This window comes from Bidens hawaiensis, unplaced genomic scaffold, assembly GCF_021521415.1.
Source record: "Bidens hawaiensis isolate Kalapana, Puna unplaced genomic scaffold, B.hawaiensis_p1.1 tig00008505_1, whole genome shotgun sequence".
NCBI lineage: Eukaryota > Viridiplantae > Streptophyta > Magnoliopsida > Asterales > Asteraceae > Bidens > Bidens hawaiensis.
In genome coordinates this window covers 664425-670096 of record NW_027491606.1, presented here as the reverse complement: position 1 = coordinate 670096, position 5672 = coordinate 664425, and positions in this window count along the sequence as shown.

Genomic DNA, 5672 nt, shown 5'->3' with positions numbered 1-5672 from the left:
CTGTACTTATGAGGATCTGTATTTAGTGGTAGATAAGGCGGAAAGATGAGTTTGTAGCTTGTAGTGGCGGAAAACGAAAGGTATATTCGGTTTTTGTCGGTGTATGTGTTTTTGGACAGATTGTTGCTCGTTTAGAGTTAGGTCATGAAATTTTACGGGGATGTTCTACACATGAAAATATGAGTTCTGTGAATTTTTGGTAATTTTTGGATAGAGGATGAATATTTGGTGAATTTAATGCTCGGTTTTGGCCAGAAATGGTGAAAAATAGTTAAATATTATGAAAAATTCTGGAAAATTACAGATAAGTTTTTTATATCATGTATATGTCACACACAAAATTTGAGGTCAGTTGGAGAAGTCTAAGTAGGCTTTTCGGTTAAACGAGTTCTAGGGATTCTAGCTCGGTTTTAGTAAAAATGGCATGTAAAAGAAGATTTTGGTTCTGGAAAAATTACAGGGGACTAAGTGGATGGTAGGGGACATCCAGGAAAAATTTGGGGTTTTTCTAAGATCGTTTGGTATTTACGACATATTTAGTGTTTAAATGGTGTTTAAAAATAGATAAATAAATTTTAAATATAAGAATTAATTCTAGAAATATTTTTATAAAATTCCCCACTGTCAAAAAGTCTTTTGTGCAAAATTTCAAGATCCGAGATTAAACGGATAATTATTTGTGCAAAAACAAACTTTTAAAGTTTAAAAAGCGTAAACCGGTAAAGTTCGCATAAGCGAGCTGACTGGTGAATGAAAATCCTAAAAATGAACTATTTTCATATAATTGAGTTAAACAAGTTAAAACGAATCATCCGAAAATAATTCGGATGATTTGGGTATTTTTTAACCGATTTAACAGTTTCCGGTACGCCAAAGACGGAAACGGGTCCCGCGGCCAATCGGGACGTCTAAACCGAGCTATAATTTCACAGTTTAATTTAAATCATCAGACAACCACTATTTTCGGGTCGTGTGTGACCAAACTCATTTTTGAATCATAAAACGGATATTCGTGCTAGACACGCAAAACGAGAAAACGACTAATAGAAATTGTGACCATGGAACTCTAAACGACATCACAATCTGAATCCGGAGAAGTGTTTCTGGGTTAACCTTGCCCCCAGAACGGGTACAGTGCTGGGTTGACAGTGTCCCCAGGTGTACCGATTGATAAGATTAAAGATTATATAAACAATAATTGTATAATAATGATCGTAGGGATCAAATTACAGATTGGACGAATTAACTGATATTGATTGTTGTTACCGCTTGCATGTGCTAAGGTGAGTTTTCACGAGCCCCTTTTACTGAACTGTTTCTAAATATTTTTCCGGGGCGGAAAACATGTCTTTATTAAAGTATTTAAGTACATACCGATCGTATGGAAACACTTGTATATTTATATATATATGTTTGATGCACAGATTATATAAATTGTTTTTCGTGTGTAATTGTTCTGGGGTAACATAGTTCCCAGAGGTTATTATTGTTCTGGGGTAACATAGTTCCCAGGGGTTATTATTGTTCTTGGGTAACATAGTTCCCAGGGGTTATTATTGTTCTGGGGTAACATAGTTCCCAGGGGTTATTATTGTTCTGGGGTAACATAGTTCCCAGGGGTTATTATTGTTCTGGGGTAACATAGTTCCCAGAGGTTGTTATTGTTCTGAGGTAACATAGTTCCCAGGGGTTATTATTGTTCTGGGGTAACATAGTTCCCAGGGGTTATTATTGTTCTGGGGTAACGTAGTTCCCAGAGGTTGTTATTGTTCTGGGGTAACATAGTTCCCAGGGGTTATTATTGTTCTGGGGTAACATAGTTCCCAGGGGTTATTATTGTTCTGGGGTAACGTAGTTCCCAGAGGTTGTTATTGTTCTGGGGTAACATAGTTCCCAGGGGTTATTATTGTTCTGGGGTAACGTAGTTCCCAGAGGTTATTATTGTTCTGGGGTAACATAGTTCCCAGGGGTTATTATTGTTCCTGGGTAACATAGTTCCCAGGGGTTATTATTGTTCTGGGGTAACATAGTTCCCAGGGGTTATTATTGTTCTGGGGTAACATAGTTCCCAGGGGTTATTATTGTTCTGGGGTAACATAGTTCCCAGAGGTTGTTATTGTTCTGAGGTAACATAGTTCCCAGGGGTTATTATTGTTCTGGGGTAACATAGTTCCCAGGGGTTATTATTGTTCTGGGGTAACGTAGTTCCCAGAGGTTGTTATTGTTCTGGGGTAACATAGTTCCCAGGGGTTATTATTGTTCTGGGGTAACATAGTTCCCAGGGGTTATTATTGTTCTGGGGTAACGTAGTTCCCAGAGGTTGTTATTGTTCTGGGGTAACATAGTTCCCAGGGGTTATTATTGTTCTGGGGTAACGTAGTTCCCAGAGGTTATTATTGTTCTGGGGTAACATAGTTCCCAGGGGTTATTATTGTTCTGGGGTAACATAGTTCCCAGCATAATTTCATTGCTAATAAATGGTTATTAAAATGATCTGTCAGTGTTTATTTAAATTAGTGAAACTCACCAACTATTCGTAGTTGACCCGTTTTCTTACATGTTTTCTAGGTATGCCCAAGTTGGAATGATTGAAACGTGCTTAATTATCTGTGCTACCTGTTGGAAGCTTGCTGCTCTATATTTTGTAATGAATATATATTAATGTCTTATCGGTAAAATCTGTGTGTAACACCTAGACAGTAACGAAACTCGCAACAATGTAATATGTTATAAGTTAATGTAGTGGTATTTTCTTTATAAGCAATGCCGTTGATATCAGATGTGTCTGTTGCATCCCGTGTACGTTTCCGCTGCGGTTACGGGGTGTTACAGAACTTGGTATCAGAGCCATTGGTTATAAAAGAATTAGGATGTCTTTAAAAGATACCTAAAATATAACCAGTAGCTCAAGTATTATAGGATCTGAATATCAACTAATAATTTATAGTGACGAGGTTTGGATGAACTTGGATGGACAAGTGAGTTATTATGGTCTGGAACATAATAACAGACTTGTCCGCACGAGGGAATTCTGGGGAAGTCACGGGGTACATTAATAGGTAAAAATGGCAACATATGTGTAAAGTATATAATATTATTTATATGTGCTAATGTGTGTATATATATATACGTGTGCATATCTTGTGGGTACGAGTATTGGGAAATAAGACCCGGATAAGGAACCGGGGGATGTGATAATAAAAAGTATCGAGGATGCTGAAATTTCTAGAGCATCGGTTGGTGATAAGTCGGACTTATCGGGTTATAGTTATGATGGTACCAAGTCAAATCTCCCGTTTGACATTAACCAGAAATATCTAGTAACCGTCACTCCCAACCAAAAATTGATAAATCCCATACCCTACCAACACCGGTACCGCCTATTCTAATAACTCCCTATGTTATCCTTACATCCGTTAGATGTTTACACCCATGTATGCTCGAATAGAATGATTACCTATACACAAAGAAGTGTTGGAATCATTTTAGCATAGTTGGTTGTTCGTTCGTAGGTGGTATACTGTGTATGCCGGATATACGAATAAACACGGATATTATAACTCCGTGGTATGTAGTCGTTTGGTGCTCACGGTGAGCATGTATCGGTTATACTGACATGCAGAAGGATATTGAAATCAGACATGTTAAACATTGATCTTTGTTGAGAAAGATCTATATGTCAGTTGGCGACGAGGGTTATGAAACATATTTGAACGTTAACCGACGTCAGGTTAAGTCCATATGTTATTATATTTGTGGGACATATAGACTAAACACTAGTATGTGTAATATGTGATAATATTTGGTGTGTATGTGTACCTACTGTTATGATTGAACTGGTAACGAGTTATATGGTGAGAGTAGTATTGATTACTGCGTACGGGATGAGTACGGCAGAATGACATAAAAAGAATAACTCCAATGATGGAGATTGTTGTGATTCAGTTGACTGCTCAAGGATAGCAGATGATGATACCGGATGTCGTATCACAGATCACTGCTAGTGTTGATGCAAATGTGATCGCGGAATTATAGATCAAGCAATCACATGAATAGGAATATTTAAATTCTTAGTGTTATTGTTAAGAGTGATTATGTTCCACCGAATATTAATATGACTACAAGTGTTAGTTATAAACTAAACATGAATAGTAGTCGTAATGAATTAGATCCGATATGAAGGATATGTTTGTTGTTGGTGGTAAGGAAATTATTAATTGTTTACTGATGGTAAAGGGAGGAATAGATTAGCGAGTGGATAGAAAAGATCGAAATGGCCAAGGATTTTGGTAAGATCCTAGACCATTGTGTAGTGAGATATGCTACAGATATGTTGGTAGATTATGTTGTATCGTGATGGAACACGATGGTACAAAATTATATTTAGAAAATTATTGCTCAGATGATATGGTCAGGGTTTAAAATTCTTATGCTAGAGCACTTTTATTCGAGCAATTAAGCTCAGAGTTTGGAAACTGAGCTATGAAAGATAGAAATGTTGTGTGCTGATCACTTGGAACGCGCTAATCGTTTAAAGGAATTGTCATGTCTGGTAACATGGCTAATTACTCCTGAAACTAAGCGAAGTGAGCGCAATATTGGGGACTAACTCCATCGATAAAGGAGTATAGTCAATCCTGTAAAATATACAACCTTTGGAAGGGTTGTGTCACAAGCCAGCATTGATATATTTGATTCTATGAGAAGCGGATTGGAAGGACGTTAGATGAGACGTCGAGTGTTAAAGAAAAGAAATGATAAAGGTATAGTGCAAGATAGACTTGCGAATATGTAGGTACATCATATAACCCAGAATTATACTAAGACTAGTTCTGGTGTGAAAACATGAACCGCATCAAGGGTCCTTCCTTAAATGTGGAAAGTACAGTATCGACAGAAAGAAAAAGGTCGGGTGATAGTAGACCACAAGTATGGTAAAGATGGACGTAATGCCCCAATTGTAGAACCCATTTGAGGCCATGTGAACCGACAACCCCAACCCATTCGTGTACAACTACTCCAAACCCAACAACTTCAATAACAATCCATCCAAAGAAATCAAATTATGCCAAACAGTTGTACTTGCTATGAATATGGCAGTACAGAACGTTTCAAGAGAGATTGCCCAAAGTTGAACCAAGGTGTCGTGAAAGATGAACCTCATGACAAGCATCAACCTCTGATCAAGCAAGGAGCCGTGCTTTTGTGAGTAATTCAAATAAAGCACGTCATGATCCAAAAGTGGTATTATGTACGTTGTAGTTTTAAATCAATGGGCTTCAGCGATATTTTACGGTCGTCGATAGAAATTAGTTCCTGCTAACCTCCTATCATATGGAAAGATACCTATTAGTGAAACTACCAACCCGACAGGTCGAATTCAGAATCGATTTAGTGTCTCAAGCTGGCCCTGTTGCTAAAGCACCCTACCGACTTGCACCGTCCGAGATGCAAGAATTATCCAATCAGTTACAAGAATTGTTGGATAAGATTTTATACGACCTAGCTAGTCACCATGGGGTGCACCAGTTTTAAATGGGTAAATGAAGGACGGAAGTGTTAGGATATGTGTTGATTAGGGAGAATTGAATAAAGTGACGATCAAGAGTAGGTGCTCACTTCTTCGAAGTGAATGATCTGTTTAACTAACTGCAAGGGACGAGTTATCTTTA